The sequence below is a fragment of the Hydra viridissima genome, unplaced genomic scaffold (genome assembly GCF_058129835.1).
Source record: "Hydra viridissima isolate aposymbiotic clone 2 unplaced genomic scaffold, HvirCarnegie_v1 scaffold_5, whole genome shotgun sequence".
Classification (NCBI taxonomy): domain Eukaryota; kingdom Metazoa; phylum Cnidaria; class Hydrozoa; order Anthoathecata; family Hydridae; genus Hydra; species Hydra viridissima.
The window spans coordinates 16,490,224-16,508,469 of record NW_028324304.1 but is presented as its reverse complement, the minus strand read 5'-3'; the positions used below and the strand labels follow the sequence as shown (position 1 = coordinate 16,508,469).

Sequence of the window (18,246 nt, the reverse complement as noted above, 5' to 3'; positions counted from 1 at the left end):
AGTTGATTTTTTTGTTTTAAGAATAAGTTTTTTTGTGATTTTAAAGACCTTAATCTTAAAAACTAGTTACAAAGTTAATACAAATCAAATTGCTTGCTGATCTACATGTGGTGGATAAACATTTTTAAAAAAATCAGTTGATTAAAGAGCTGCATTCAAAAGTTATAGGTCTCCAAAATGAGTCAGATCGAGATTTTCGTAAAATTGATCTGTGATGCAAAGCATCTGTTACCTAAGATGGCACTTTTTTTTTTATATAAAATTTTTTATACGCATCAATTAAAGACTGTTAATTAATAAAAACCAAAAAAATTAATGGGCGCTTATTTATAACCCCCAAAAGGTAGTCTCTAAAAGTCAGGTAAATTTTCCATAAAAAATTATTACTTTTTAAAAGTTTAGTTATTGTTTCATTTAATTCTATATTACTAGTATGTCAATCTAAAAAGTACTAATAAAACCAAATAAATTGTTGTATTTTAGAACTAATTAATAATAAGTAATATGCCTGAGCTTTCTACTTGCTGTATTGGTAAAGCATTAAATGAACAGTGCTATCTATCTAATAAAAGTAAACGCCACTAAGAACTGTCTAAACTAAACCAAGAGCATATTTCTTTGAGAAGCAAAATAAATCCCATAGATTTTATTTGTAGCTAACACGAGAAAGTTTACTTGTCGAGGTATGAGAATGAACATCGCAGGTATTGTTGTAATCCGTTGAACAAGCACGCAAAAAATGTGAAAAGTAAGTTTCAATATTTAATATCTTAATTTAATAAAAATACCTTAATAACACTAAATAAATTAAAAAAAAATATATTTAATAATTATTTCCGTTATTTTTTAGATTCTCTTAGAGTTATCAGTCTTTCATATGCCAAAGATTTTGGTTTAATACCTGGTCAAAATATTTGCACTAGTTGCAGAAAAGTTCTGAATTGCAAACATAATACAAAAGAAAATGAACTCCAAGAAAAAGAAATTTATGTTGACAACCATACATTAAAAGAAGATCTTAATTCAAGTATTGCAAGTTTTGGATGCTCACCTCTAAAACTTGTTTCAAAAAAAGCTAGAGTTGCATATGGAAAGCGTAAAATTGATAGCATAAGAGCTCATACACAAAAGGCTGTTGCCAATGTGCTAGGTATAGAAATAGCTGCACTTTGTGAAATTGAATCACCCTCAAAAAAATGTTTGAAAAAAACAAACACAGATTTAGACAATATTATGACTAAAATTAAGTCAAAATTTGAAAAAAAATTGTCAAATTCTGAAAAAATCACACTTCTTACACTCACTCCAGACAGTTGGTCAATAGAGAAAACTCAGAATTTTTTTTTTACTTCAAAAAGATCTGTAGTACAAGCCAGAAAATTAAGTAAAAAAAGTGGAATACTATCAAAACCTTCTCCAAAATTGGGTAGAAAACTAAGCGAAGATGTAATTACAGAGGTTGTTCATTTCTACAAATGCGATGAATATTCAAGGGTTTGTCCAGGAAAAAAAGAGTTTGTTTCAGTTAAAGTAGATAGTAAAAAGCAACATATCCAAAAGCGCCTTCTACTAGTCAATATGAAAGAGCTACATATTGAGTTTAAAAAGAAGTATAATTATCTTAAAGTTTGTTTTTTTTGTTTGTTTTTCATTAAAAAAATTATTGTATTATAAAGAGGGGAGGGGACAGAAGGGAGGGGACTTTATATATTGGGATTTAAAAGTTCTTTATCTAAAGGGATTAAAAGGCTTTAAGCATTGATATTTTTTAATTGATATTTCATAATAAATAACATTATATAATTCAATGCATTTATTTATTATGTCAATTTTAGAATTTTATGGAAAATTTACCTGACTTTTAGAGACTACCTTTTGGGGGTTATAAATAAGCGCCCATTAATTTTTTTGGTTTTTATTAATTAACAGTCTTTAATTGATGCGTATAAAAAATTTTATAAAAAAAAAAAAGTGCCATCTTAGGTAACAGATGCTTTGCATCACAGATCAATTTTACGAAAATCTCGATCTGACTCATTTTGGAGACCTATAACTTTTGAATGCAGCTCTTTAATCAACTGATTTTTTTAAAAATGTTTATCCACCACATGTAGATCAGCAAGCAATTTGATTTGTATTAACTTTGTAACTAGTTTTTAAGATTAAGGTCTTTAAAATCACAAAAAAACTTATTCTTAAAACAAAAAAATCAACTTTAGCCCGCCATTATGGAAAAAGTTAAGATGCCAGAAATAATATTTTTTTCTTTTTTCAAAGTATCCACAGGACACTTGCTATCTTATAATAATTGAAGTATAAAACTAACTTGTTCAAAAGTTATTGGCTGTAAAAATGATGAAAAAACCCTTTTTTCTTGTAGAGTGAAATTTTATGCAAAATAGCCCACTACTTAAATAGCGTTTTCTCAAGAACCATATTAGATATTGATCTAAAATTTTCAAAACATGCTTTTAACATATATATGTACAAAATCAAAAAATTTCAATAAAATCTGAGATGGTCCATGAGGGACCTCATTAAAATTTGCACCACTTGGCATGGAATGACCCATAAAGCAACCCTTAATACGGGTTATGGTTGGTCTGTTATTTAATTTATAGTGGCTGTTTTCCACAATTTAAAGTTGCGAAACCATTACTAATACCCTTTTAGAAAAACGCCTTCAAATGTAAAAAATTAAACCATCTATAAAATTAAAATAAAAAGTATGCGGAGGTAAAATAATTTACCAATTATTTAACATTATTTGAGAAATTTGAAACTGACATATGTCATATCAGTGTAAGGCAGAACCATTTTCCTCGACATTACTAAGTTCAAAACAATACGTTTTTAGTTACTGACTCAAAATAATAACACTTTATCATGCTTTAAATTGACGAAAAATTAAAGCTAAATTCTTGTTACATTTCATATAACAAAACTTTAATTAAAGCGAACGTAAATTATACATGAGTTGTTAACTTTTTGGTATCCCTTACATGTTTCTTTAAAAAAGGAAATTGTCTTTAAAACGTTAAATGCACACTACTAAATAAATTTATTAAAAGTAACTGACCATTTGATCATTACGATATATGGCACTAATCTGACCATTATTACATATGACCTCTTTGTTTCAAAATTTTTTAGTAAACGGTAATTTGCTACCATTTACTAAAAATTCCTTTTGTTACTTGAAATTTAATTCTCTTAAATATTTTTACATTAATAAAGGACCTCCCTTCCCCGTTTTTGCCTTAATAGCATTCAGGAGAATAGAGTTAATTTTATCAAGAGTAAGCAAGTTTTTGATGAAGACCTTTTACCAGAATAATAAAATGTAAAACAATGATTTACATGTATAAGAATTTTTTCTTTTTAATATTTATTAGAATTTAACATATATAAGAATATTTTCTTTCCTCAAAAGTATTGCAAACGCAAACTAAGTTAATTAATTGCTTCAGCACCTTACAAAGTTTAAGAAACTCGGTATTTGACAAATGCGCAAATTTAAAACATTCACCCTCCCTCGCCCCCCGTTTAGAAAGATTCTCAAAGTTACGTACAACAAATTATTAAGCATAAAATAGAGAATTAAGAAAAAATTGAACTAATTGTATATATACATCATTTTAACTGACAAAAATTTACAATAAAAGGTTATCAGTTTTTTTTTGTTATAAATCGTATAAATGCGTCAATCGCAAATCTTAAAGTAAAAAAATGGAATAATGATACCATAATAACAACAACAACAACCAAAAAAAAAAAAAAAAAAAAAAAAAAAAAAAACATACAAACTGAAAACCAAATTAAGATATAAATTGCAGTTTTAGCATTATGTTGTCTTGGTTTTTAGTAAATAAATAAAGCAGTAAGTTCCAATAATGAAACTGCCTATTATTCATTTTAAACAATAAACACCAACGTGAAGTAAGCCTAGCAGTCTATTAACACAAAACATCACAACAATAACACGTAACAATAGAATATTTATACCCTTGATCCTAAAATCCAGCGAAAATAACAAACCATATCAAAATATAAAAGGCAAAATTAGAAAACCAATTTAAAGTCAACAAAATATATCTTTTTACTAAACATAAATACATAAAAGTATATTTGTTTTTATATTCAATATTAGTTATTCAATTACTTCAAATTTTGGCAATTAAAACACCCTAGATTTAAAGATCAAGGTTGCATACTCTCTCATACACACTACGATAAGCATTAACAGACAGTACGTGTTACTAGAATAATTAAAAAAGGCTAGACAACACAACCTAGCTCTAAACCAGGAACACCGCCTGGCACTAAATGCTGCAAAGTCCATCCATGAAAAACAATCTAGAATGTTGATTTTCTACACTTGGTTGCTCATTCAGTGCAGCAAGGATAGCATTACATACATTTAATTGATTGACATTAAGCAACTGATTCGACTGGTTTCGTGAATAGATTGATGAACATTTTCATCAAAATTTTCTAGATTTAAGCCTATAAACTCATGAATAGCAGGCAGTTTGTAATCAGCCAGCGTTTTACCACTTTGATTAATAACCTTTTCAATTTGATGAAAAGTAGCTTGCTCAGCTATTAGAAGTGGGACTGAGCAGTGAATGAAGTCTTTCATCATAAAAGCGTTGTATGTATTCCAGAGATGTAAAGGATGGTCAGGTTTGCCAAAGTTCAAAAGAATTGAAAACTACTGCCTAATTCGCTTTGGCATACGTAGCATTACTTTGGCAAAACCGCCTCAGAAAGAGCATTCTGCAATTCAGTGTAATTTTGCAGCAAGCCTTTCAAAACACATGTTTCACGAAACGTTTCAAGGACAATACCATTAACCCTTTAACAGTCCGCGCGTTTTCTTAAAAACGGTCGCTATAAGTTTTGCGTTTTTTTTTGAAGTGGTCTCTAAATGTCCCGGTTTTTAAAAACTTCGTTTTTTACTTTTAAATTAAAAAAAAGTTTTTACTATTTCAACATACTATTAAACACTAAAAAACACTATTATTCATGAATAAGAATTTATAACTATACTATAATAATAGAAAATTCTTATAAAAAATAAGTTCTAATATTCAGTTTTTGTGTGAAAAGTCGTAAAACATGGAGCTGCACAAAGTCCTACATCACATTCTACGCATTCATATCTAGAATCTTTTCTTATTTTGTGTTTGTGACATACCACCCACCTTCTCTGAGCATTAATATTTTTTTCAGAAGTTGGCACATATGATGGAAAATGTCGGTCAATCAATCGTAAGGGGTTGTTTGCTACCAATCTAGAGTGAGATTTTTTTGGCTGTTGGCCATATCGTTGAATCATCGATTTGATTATCATTGTTTTAAAGTTTAAAGGTGTCATATTACGACCCATTTTTTTACAAATTATTTGTACATTAAATGCTGCTTGATTAATTAAATAAGTAAACACTTTCTTGCACCACTTTTTTACCCTTTTTCTTTCAACTTCGTATGATGTCATCATTTGGTCACTTCTATCTACGCCTCCCATATTTTTGATTATAATCATCAATAACTAAAGGAACTAACCTTTTTTTCCCAGCTCTTAAAACATTTTAAGCCCCATCAATAGTGCAAGTTGAAATTGTATAAACATCCTTTGTTCCACCCCGAAATTGGTTTTTACGCAGAGCCTGGCTTGGGGTGCCGAACTTGGGGTAGGTACCTCGAGTTTGACACACATACCCCAAGTATGGATATTGAAAGTTTTTTAAATAATTATTTTTGCGGATATTGAAAGTTTAAAAAAGCAATTATCTTTTTAGATTGCTGAATTTTTTTTAATAATTTTTTTTTTTACGGTTTGATCCGTAATATAAATTAAATGAAGTTATTTCTGATTATTAAGGTACAAATTTTTGATATATTAGTTATTAAAAGTACAGATATTTATTGTCGATGCCTTTTATCAAAAGGCTTTTTCTCTAAGGTTTTTAAACAAAAGGAAATATACATTATGACAAACTTATGTCAATGTTTCGGACAAACATATGTCCATGCGTGCTTTTTATGTATAGTTGAATTAATATAATAATAAAGTTATAATAAAAAAATGCTAAAGTTTAGTACCATATTAGTTTTTGACCAGATTGGAGCTTCCAGTAAATTGCCTGCATTCTTTACGCGCTCTTGGTGAATTATTACTTTCTACAGAGGAAGGGAAACTTTTAAGCTCAGTATACTAAAAAAAGGGCCGATAAAGGGTCGTCCATAAAGTACTTATACTAATAAGGGGAAGGAGGGGTCAAAAAATAACGTACTTAAGCGTATGGGTGATCAAATATAAAGGTACGTAGGCAGTTTTTATATTATTATTGTTTGTTTTTCAATTATAACATACACTAATCAATGGTTTTTAAGTGTGGGGGTAGGGTATCTAATAAATTGGATGCTTAGCCCGGGCATCATGAAGTCTCTGTGCACAAATAGGGGTTGTTGTTTTCGCAATTTTTTGTTTTTCCTTTATGACATCGTGAAACACACGGTATTCCAACTTCAAAGCATCGACAGTGCTTGGTTTGGCAAGCTTTTTTACATCGACAAAAAAGTACTTTATTAGTGATTTCATTCAAAACCACCTCACTCAAGCTAACAGTGGCATCACTTTTAACTTTGACAATATTAGTGTTTGGCATCAAGTGGGTGGCAGTAAATCTCTTTTCAAGAATTCCATGTGATGTCACCACATGGTAAACGCAGCATATCTGTAGAGTTAGGCAATGCTTTTGGTATAGCCACACTAACATGATCACCTTTTTTAAAAGCTGCAACTGTTATATTGTTTTGTTTATTGTACTTTTTAACCATGAATTTTGCATTTTTTTCAAGATTACATGCTGTTTCATGACGATGGTTCATGCGAATTGGACAAGTTATCTAAAAACACAACATGATGTAATGTGATATTTAAAAAACTTATTTTTATAAGTATTTGACATACTAAATATAATGTCAACCAATTTGAATAAAGAAAATTAATTCAAAAGATTTTTTTAAAATGACAACCATTATAAAAAGTCTTTGACTTTTTTTTGTACCTTCATCCTGTCTTTTGTATCTTCTTCAGACTCATGGTGGTACGAAAAGTCAACAATACCACAGTCTTCTCCGTCAGTAAGAGTGTTATCACTTAAGCCACCTTGATAAAAGTAAAAAAAATAAAGAAATAAAGAAGACCAAAAATGAACATAAATTTTGTTAATAATAATAAAGCATATTGTATATTGAAAACAAAATATTTCTAAATATTTAAAAACAAAAAATTCATTTGAAGACATAAAAACTGAAAGTTTTAGTGGTTGTGAAACATTTTTGTTTGACAATATTAATTAAAACAACAAAGTTTGACAATATTAATTAAAACAACAAAGTTTGACAATATTAATTAAAACAACAAAGTTTGACAATATTAATTAAAACAACATAATTAAGTAAGCAGTAAGTTACCTTCAATGTCTTTAGGAGTTCCGCTGCATTCTGGAGTGTCAATTGTACTACTGTCAGCAACAACTAGACAATAACAAAACTTTCAGATATTTATAGTCAAAATAAATAAAACAAGAAACATGTATGTAAAATAAACTTGCACACACAAAAAAAGGAATTTCAACTAACTTTATTTGATTATGAAATAAAAAAAACTAATCCAGGTTTTTTATTATACAACCAACAGCTTTGTGACAGAAATGTCAATAAATGATAACAAAATGAAAGTTATTTTCATCCTGCTATATTGCAAAAAATGACATTCATAAAAAGTCTTTAAAATGATAAAAAGGTTTTGATAGGATTGACTTTTAAGTCATCTTAATTTTACCTTGATCAGGATTCTCAATTATGTTTGAAACATTGTCTTCATTAACCTCTTTACCCTCTAATGGGAATTGTCCGTTTGGTTTTTGGCCAAATACAATCTCAAAAGGTGTCTTTTTTATACTTCTTACATATGTGGTATTCATAACATCTACAAACATTTAGTTAGAAATTTAAGGGAAAAAAACAAAATATTTTTTCCCATATTCTTACAGTAAATTATTTGTCAAAATAATAATAAAATATGGTACATGAAAAAATGCTATTGTGTTAGTGGCAATAAAACTGATTAACTTCGAGCAATAGCTTTTCATTTAAAAAAAGCCTTGAATTTAAAATAAACTTACATTGAATTTCATCCAACCATTCTGACCAATTACTTTGACCAGAATCATATTCACGTGAAGAAATTAATCGTTCTATGGTAAAGTTGCCCTGCTCAACCAACCCTTGACTTTGGGAGTGTCTTGGTGTTTGATGTCTTGGTTATTGCAATAGAAAAACATAAAACATAATAAAATATCAGTAAGTAACTAGTACCTTCTTATAAGTTTTTAATGCCCCAAGATGCAGATCATTCTTACAATGTGCAATATTAATAGCAAAGAAAACAACTTTAGTACTCACTACACAACTGTAGTTTCCAAATGGTGACGAATCTCGCAATTTAATCTAAAAAAATAAATTTAATTAGATATTTATTAAAACTTTAAAACCAATTTAAAAAGACTTTAAATATACTATACATATATAATATTAATAAAAGTATATACCATGTAATAATACACATTTACCTTTAAACTTACTACTTAATGCACATAAAAGCTAGTTTTGTTCAAAAGTATAGGCTAAAATCTATTCAAAGTTTCACTCTGTAGTAAGTAGCTGTAATATAACAAAAAGCATAAAAGGTGCAGTATTGTCTGTTTACTTTAATTGAACTCGTCATTTCGAAAAAGACACAAGTCCGTTAATTAAAACTTTTCAGGATCAACAAAAAATATGTTTCTTATCAAAAAGTCTACGGTGCTTATAAAACTAAATATAGGAGTAGATAAATAAAAAACATATAGAGTTTTTGTGAACTTTATTTATTAAAAAAAATAAAAAAATAAATAAAATGGCTCAAAAAAGTGAAATTCGAAAAAAGTGTGACTTGTGCCCTTTTCGAAATGACGGGTTCAATTATATTCTGACAGATCGAGAAGTATATACAAATTGTATATACAGCAAAACTTAAAACTCACAATATAAAATATTATCATAAATTTGTTGTTGATGGAAAACAAATTTATGCAATAAATTTATATAGCAGATAAAGTCTACCTCTTTATTACATTTAGTTGGAGCACATAAAATGTCTTTTAAACCAAAGGGTGGGTAATCAATTAGTTTAAACTTGTTTGACTTAATTCTTCGTTGAATATTCCGTGAAACAATATATGCAGTTTTCTCATCATTTTTTTTTTTCAAATATTTATTAATGGAAGTATATTCACATTCTGATAAAATGAGCTGTTTGACTTGTTGTTAAGTCTTAACCATTTTTCAAACTGATCTTTTTGCTGTTCAAAACTTTCAGGATTCATTTTTACAGTTTTTCTTATGATTCATATGATTACAAAAATTAGAAATTATATTCATAGACATTCAAATGATTATTTTATTATTATATCTAAAATTATAACATAATAATATATATTTTAAATCATGAAATATTTTTAAAATCATTATCTCTTATGCATTTGTATTTTGAAGGAGTAAAGCTAATTTAAAAACTCGCTACAAACGAAATTCTAAATATTAATTCACATCAAAAAGTTACTCACTCCAAGTGATACATGACCTACCCCGAGTTTCAACGAAAAACCGCACTCGGGGTGAAACATCACCCCTAGCCCGGCTTCGTTTAAAAGCAGACTTAGGGTGGAACACCTTTTTATCTTTCCAATGTGTTTTCATGGTATTTATTTTTTCTTCGTAAAGAACTTTGCGTTCATTTTGTTTTTAAATTTTTATGGATAGAAATAGGTAAACCTTTTCTGTTTTTTCGAAGTGTTCCTATGATATCTAAAGATCTGAGCAATAATACTGATGAAAGCTCGTAGGAAGAATACCAGCTGTCAATGTAAAATTTGTAACCCTGATCAAGTAAGCCATCCATAAGAAACATAACAACTTTTGTTGCAACGTAGCGATAATCTGAACTTAGAGTATTAGTTAGCTCAGATCCTGTATATAAAATTGATTTCTATACATATCCTGAATCTGACTCGCATAATGAAAAAGTTTTTATACCAAATCTGGCACTTTTGCTGCGAATACGCTGTTTCCAAGAAAGTCTAACTTTCCACAATAAAAGTGACTCATCAATTTATATATTTTGTGTAGGTCAATTGATATATTTTATAGGTCAATTGATATATTTTATAGGTCAATTGATATATTTATATTATATTATAGGTCAATAGATATATTTTGTGCATGCACCTCTTGAAATTTTTTTGCCAAATAATCCCATACTGAGCGCTAGTGCACTTTCGCACCCCCCCTTTTTTATTACAGATTATGATTGAGAATTTTATGCTGATTCAGAAAAATATAAAAACATGGACCTGAGAATCAACGGAAAGTGCTCTAATTCGAAGTAAAAAATGTAAAAAATCCCACTAAAAACCCTAATATTCGCCATTTTGAGAATAATAAGTTAATGATCTTTTAGCTTACAAAAGCAATACGTTAATAGCATGTTTTTTACGTTCAAAAAATCGTGAAAGAATGTTTTTCCGAAGTGTCTTCGTAGAGCGCAATGCGCTCTACATAGCCATAAGCTACTCAGAGGGCAATATTGTACACGCATGCGCAATTATTTTATCATAACAGTACGATTTATATTTCACAATAAAGCTGGTTGGATAGGCGGTTAGGGTCAAGGTAAGGGTTAGGGATGGGGATAGGGATAGGGATAGGGATAGGGATAGGGATAGGGATAGGGATAGGGATAGGGATAGGGATAGGGATAGGGATAGGGATAGGGATAGGGATAGGGATAGGGATAGGGATAGGGATAGGGATAGGGATAGGGATAGGGATAGGGATAGGGATAGGGATAGGGATAGGGATAGGGATAGGGATAGGGATAGGGATAGGGATAGGGATAGGGATAGGGATAGGGATAGGGATAGGGATAGGGATAGGGATAGGGATAGGGATAGGGATAGGGATAGGGATAGGGATAGGGATAGGGATAGGGATAGGGATAGGGATAGGGATAGGGATAGGGATAGGGATAGGGATAGGGATAGGGATAGGGATAGGGATAGGGATAGGGATAGGGATAGGGATAGGGATAGGGATAGGGATAGGGATAGGGATAGGGATAGGGATAGGGATAGGGATAGGGATAGGGATAGGGATAGGGATAGGGATAGGGATACGTTCAACCTCTATTTAAAATCTTCCATTAATTTCATTTTGTTATAATACTTTAAAATAATAATGCAAAGGCTGATGGAAACCAGGTCTGTTTATTGCGCAATGTAACGGTAATTAATTTTCATTAAAACCGAAAGCGTTTTAAAAAAGATTTTTAAAAAATGGCGAATATTAGGATTTTTAGTGGGATTTTTTACAACTTTGACTTCGAATTAGAGCACTTTCCATTGATTTTCAAGTCTATGTTTTTATATTTTTCTGAATCAGCATGAAATTTTCTATCATAATCTGCAATAAAAAAAGGGGGATGCGAAAGTGCACTAGCGCCCCCATACTGTGCTTATTTTGGATAAAACAGGGTATTTAGTAGAATCAACAAAATGAATAAACTTATCGATTAACTTGAACTTGTTATAGGATAACAATCACTTAATACCAGCGCTTGCAAACAATAGATTTGTGGTGTAATACTTTCAGACATGGGCTTCCAAATACCCAGCAAACCACGACACTCGGGTCCCGCGCCGTATTTGTTTGGGCTGGTGTGGGTTGCCCAGCCTGGGTTCAGTGAGGTTTTTATGTGGGTTTCAATGCGGGTCCCGTGTTAATATCCCAAACGATAATGCATTATGACGCAAATAAACAACAACTTCATTTCATTTTTCTTAAACAATTATTAGCGACTGAAAGCAATTTTAAATGTTGTGAATTTAGTTTGTGTACTTATATATAGATTTATTCATATAGGAAATTTTTTATAATACTATTTTTGTATAAATTATGTACTCACTATAATAATCATTGTATACGAATTAAATTCTTTTTAGAATCTGTCAGATAATCTGATAAAAGATGTTTACAATTTGTAATCGAACATTCGTGTTTCACCAAATATATCTGATTATAATCTGTTGTATGTGTCATCAGATAACCATAATCATCTAATGAAACATGCAACAGATTATCTGATGCAACCCAAATGAATAATGTTTGATCAATTCAGGTATGAAACAGAAATGTATATATCATTTCTCTTTCTCTCTCTCTCTCTCTCTCTCTCTCTCTCTCTCTCTCTCTCTCTATATATATATATATATATATATATATATATATATATATATATATATATATATATATAAATATACAGCAGTTAGCTCTGTAGTATAATTTCATATTTTCATGTTGTTAGCATGGCCACAAGTTATAATACCAAGGCCATCTGTAAGTTAAATTTTATGAATAGAATAGTTAAATTTTATGATATGAAGCATTTTTGAGCTTCCTAAGTTATCAAATCTTTCTTTGGAAAAGGTAAGCAAAATATCTTTCAAAGAAAGTTTTGACCTGGTCCTCACTAATTTTTTTAAATGGTGAACAATAACCATGCCTTTTTTTTTATTTGTTCATAATCAAAGTGAAATGTAGGATTTTTTTCAATATAAATTTTGTATTGATGACTTAGCACTCTTGATCTAAAAACTTTATAATTTTCATTTACTAAATGTTTGATTTTATATTTTTCAGTTAAAGCTCTATATACTGCAACTTTAGCGAAACCGCAAGTTAAAGGATCGGCAATAGACAGCTCTGATATAAAAAAAGATTGATTTGATTTTATTATAAATCTGTTGTTTACTTGTATTCTAAATTTGGTTAAGTAAATTTATATTCTGCCCGCTATTTTACATGTTTACATCAGTCTATAGTAATTTAAAGACCGGAATTTTAGTTAAATAGTTTTATGGCATTATAAAATAGGGGTGGTTCACATAACTGTAACGTTTAAATTTTGAGCTTAGACTTTTAAATAAGCCTTAAGAAGTTTTACTTTAAAAGTCTAGCTATGTCAATTGTCAATTTGTGTGTTCTTCCTACTCATTTTAATAAAAACTTTCATACAAAATGGAAAAAACAGATTTTAAACTTGAAATAACTAATTTTTTTCGACCTTTAATATGTTTGCAGACATATGACTGGTTACAATTTAAACATATAACTTAAAACTTTTTTGAAAAAGTTGTTTTCTCAGTTTAATGTTTTATCTTCATTTAGAGCAGCACCGTTTTATACCAAAATATGGTTCATCAACTATAAAGCAAAATTTTATATCTAAACTTGAATAACTTAAAAAAAATTTAACTTTGTTTGATTTTAGACTAACTAAAGACCAGAAGAAAAAAAAAAATTAAAAAAAAAAATTATTTGGGGTAAAAAAATGCAATAATGCATAAACTTTTTATAAAAACGCAAAATTCGTGTATTTTCCAGAACTTGCATTAACGGCGTTGAGTAGGATATTTATAAGGTTTGCTATCATATCGTCTACACGCATAGCATTTTTTGATAAGCTTCCTAATAGTATTTCGAGCTTTTGGAATCCAAAATTTGGAACGCGATTGAGTTAATGCTTCCTTTACTCCATTATGTTTTATTATTGAGTGGCGATGTAATATTGATAGTTCACTAAACAAACTTTTTTTAGGCAGAAATATAGGGTGTTTTGAATTGTATTGAATTAAGGCATTCCCAAAACGACCTAAACAACGAACAATACCATTTTCAATGAAAAAACCTAAATCTTTCTTCAACTGGCTACACGATTTTAATAAACTTATGTTTTTTTTTAATATATGTTATCCAAAAAGTTTCAGCTTGGTTTAATTCTATAACATTAGGAGTACAAGTAAACCCTCCCACACATACTTCTTTTTTAACTATACGGACAAAACGCAAAACAAATGAAGAGAGTCTCAGAAGGCGGTCATAACTTTTAAATCTCTCAAAATGCATAAGTTCTAGATTTAAAGGAGAATCGACAGATCTCATCAATGTTGAAACATCAGAATGGAATGATAATCCATGCATTTTGAAATCATAGCATGGCCAGGAAACGGAATCATTATAAAAAAATTTGGTACCTTTGAACCAAAGTTAATTATTTTGAAAATCACTAAACTTACTCCCACTTGATATAATATCTGCTGGGTTTCTTTCACTTTCAATATAATCCCAAAATTTAACATCGTAGCGTGTGTGTAATTGATTCGTAGAGTTTTTTTAAAATCTTGTTATTCTTAAAAAATTTTGAAAAACTCCTAAAAGAAAGACAAAGTATTCATTCCAATAAAAGATTTCTATTCATTATGCAAGTTTACAAGTTACTTTTGAACAGATAATAATCCATTGCGATAAGCTTTGTCCACAAGAGCACGAACCCGAGATGAAAAGTTAGTGCACATTTTTAGAGCATGCTTTACAAGTTCATTCCTAATTTAACATACTCTTGATTTTAATTAATCAACATTCTTTGGTTGAAAGAAATCAGCAAACACTTGTCTTTTGATTTGAGCATGAAGGAGCTCGATAGGCCGACATTGAGGGACTTTGGTGGGGTTATTTTGTTTCGAAACAAATGGAATTTGTTTGCTGTTTAAATACTTAACTACTTTTGAAGAATAAGTTGATGAAGCTTTGTCTGGCCAAAAGATGCAAGCTTTATCAGGGCAGTGCTTTTCAATGTAGGGGATAAGTCTTCGTTGAAGGCATTCAAATTTTCACATCTGGGCATCAATAGCCATTCCCTGGTTCCAGATAAAATACTCAGAAACACCATGATCACACAATGCATACCAAACACCTACTTTAAAGGGAAACTTGGTGCGACCTGAGAAGCGAATCTCTTCTGGAGTTGTTGAGGCATCTTTGGCATAAAAGGTTTTACTTGAAAACTTGGCCCCATTATTTTGTGTTATATATTTTTCATCATCCATTATGATGATCTGAAGTCCACCAGCTCCCTTTGTTAAATGCTGTCGATAAACTCGTCTAAGGGCTTTTCTTATTTCACCTTTCTTAGCTGGATAGTAAATGGTGCTGGTTTTCGCTTGTGACAATAAACACCATGTCTGTGCAAAGTATTTAAGACAGTTTTGTGGCAAACATTGTATATATATTTATATTGTATTGACATATATCACTAAACCATATAATTGATATTTAAAATTATCTGGTTTTTCAACCAATTTTATATGCTACCTTGGCACACAAACAAATACTACAGAAACTAAATCACGAACAATTTGATCCCATTCATTCAAAATATCACCATTTATTTCAACATTCCAACCGAGTTTCAGTCTACAAATAGACTGAAACTCGGTTGGAATGTTGAGAGGATTTAGAAGTCCCAAAGGGTTGTAGAATCTAGCTATAAATTTAAGAAAGTCTTTTTGTTTGTTTAGAGTTAACAGTTTTAAGAAGTTCTTGAAATGAAAAAATAAAACTATCTTCTGATTTATTCCATTTGAAACCTAAACTTTTGATATATTGCGCGAAATAAAGTCATCCTCTTGAATCAAATCTAATAACTCAGACTAAATCCACCTTCTTTTAAACATGATTTGGATTTGTTATAAAATCTAACTCCTTCAGAAATAGAATTAGTACTTGTATTTAAATCATCTACATGAAGTGATTGACAAAATTTTTTAATAAACTCAGGATCGCTATTTAGATAGCATGAGTTAGAAGTGTTGCAGACAATAAAAAAGGAGAAGATGTTACACCGAACAAAACTCTGCATAAACGATATGTACTTAATGCAGCTGAATTTAATTTAGTGTTATTTAAATCAAACAAGTCATCATCCCATATAAAACGTACAAAGTCACGGTGTTTTTTAGCTAATGATATGTTGTTAATGGCAAAAATGCCTTTTCAATACCTGCAATGAAGGCAATTCGCTTTGAACGAAAATGTAATAACACTCCAAATAATGAAGTTGTAAGAGATGGTGCAGAAAACAAACACTCGTTCAAGAGGGACCAGATATAGAAGAACTTCCATCGAAGACAATTCGAACTCTTGAAGTCTGTTTATCATCATGAATAACTGGACGATGTGATAAGTGGTGAACATCGCCAATATTACTTTCAAATTTGGACACTCGTTCAGTAATGCCCTTTGAAATTATAATCATCGCCTAACACTGGACTAAATGGTACAGTAAGCAAAAAAATAAATGGCACAAACTTTTTTTAAAAAAAATTTGTTTATAGTTATTAAAAAACGGTAGTTGATTTTTGTTTTTAAGGGAAATAACTATGAATTATTTGAAAATAGCATTATATTTAAACATCCTATTCAAAAATTGTCAAATATAAGTTCATATGACGTATAAAAATCAACTATATCTATATTGATCAAATATTTTCTCGCAAAAAAAATAATGGCAAAAATAAGAAAAATTCCAAAATTAGACAAAAAAAAATTAGTATTTAGTAGTGCTGTTTCGACATTGAAATTATTCGACTGTCGACTAAATGTATTTTTCAAAGTCGATGAAAATCGACTAATACATTTTTAAAATTGATTTAGTCGACTAAAAGTCGATTTAGTCTAAATATTTAATAAAAAATTTATCATAGTTATTTACTTTAACCCTTTCGAGACTCTCAGTACATATATGTACCACTAAATTACATAGTTGATCTAGACGTCTTTTGTGAGTAAAATTCGCTTGAAATGCATATATATTTATATTTGTTGATGACGCTTTAGGAACGTGCAACAAAAATAGAAAATATTTACCTAAAATCAATAAAAGCTGAAAAGAGGTGAATATGTGTTTCAGTGCAGTAAAGATGGACTGCTATTTGTGAAATTGCAAGACACGAAAGAAGTGCTTATGTTGAGTAATTTTCATAAACTTGATGTTACAGAAGTGACGAAACTATTGGAGGGGTGGATTTAGCGGACCAAATGATAGGATTATATGAACTGGATTGTAAATCGAATAAATGTTGGAAGAAAGTGTTTTATCGCTTACTTATGATGTCCTTGTAAATTCTTGGATAAAACATAAGGAGGCCACAAATAAAAAAAATCTTTGGAAGCAATTATTGTTTTCTCTGGTAGAGGAAATGATAAATGAGGGAAGTAAAACAGCAACTGTACAACGTTTATTGTTGAGAGGAGGACCATATGAAAAAGCTGCGACTGAAAAATGTCTCCACATCTTCCTTTGCAAGGAACACTAAGACGTAGATGTAGATGTGCGGAAAACCAAACATTAAACGGAAAAAAACAATATGCCTGGAATATGACCTCCCATTATGCTCAAAATTTTTTTCAGCCTATCATACAAAAAATATTTTGTTATATGTATGTATGTTCATTTTTGTTTATGTCAATTAGTTATGCTATGCTCAAAATATACAATATTTACTGAGAAAAAATACTCTATTACATAACAATAAAGAATTCAACTTTTTTCAAGAACAATATTTGTATGGTACTAGTTGTACACATATGAACCAATCCAGAAGACTGCTGGTACATGTTTGTACCTCCACCCCCGCCGACCCCTAGATAATTTATTAGATCTTTTACGATAGATTAGGTACTATTAACTAACAAAATTATAAAAACAAAAAAAAAAGCATTCCTATTTTTTTTTAAAAAAAAACTGTCTCGAAAGGATTAATGCTGTTTGACATTTATTTTTTAGAAGGTATAAAACAAATAGAACTTTAAGAGAATAAACAAAAATCCTAGGTGGTATGCAATACTGTTATAATAACACATGTTGTTATATCAAGAGCATTTTCTTTGTTCAATTTTAATTCATCAAATCTATTAGATGAATTAAAATCGAATAAACAAACAAAATAAAACGGAAATCACTATTGCAAAATAAAGAAAATATACAGTTGGGCATTTTATATCATTTTTCACACCAATGGAAACAAAAATTAACAGAAAATTTGATTTAAAAAAAAACGGTAACGTAGATAGGTGGGGGCAGATGGGGCTGCTAATTTTTTTTGGGGTGGTAGATTTATAAAATTATAAAACATTTTCGCATCCTTATCTGAGTATCATGACATATTACTTAACATTTTGGTTTAAAAAGCATCAACTAGTTACTATAATGAGAAAAAGGAAACATTAATGAAGTGG

General features: G+C 29.8%; 3 pseudogenes across 1 annotated transcript; 1 reads left to right on the top strand and 2 right to left on the bottom strand.

Moving 5' to 3' along the window:
- On the top strand, positions 1-2,082 carry LOC149888969 (uncharacterized; annotated as a pseudogene).
- Positions 2,083-6,341: 4,259 nt separating this feature from the next.
- LOC149888968 (uncharacterized) lies at positions 6,342-8,016 on the bottom strand (annotated as a pseudogene). Its single transcript, XR_016453056.1, has 4 exons — positions 7,856-8,016; positions 7,486-7,548; positions 7,077-7,177; positions 6,342-6,915 (listed from the first exon to the last, which is right to left on the bottom strand). The product of XR_016453056.1 is annotated as an uncharacterized LOC149888968 (transcript).
- A 357-nt stretch (positions 8,017-8,373) lies between these two features.
- On the bottom strand, positions 8,374-9,525 carry LOC149888967 (uncharacterized; annotated as a pseudogene).
- Between the last annotated feature and the right edge of the window lie 8,721 nt (positions 9,526-18,246).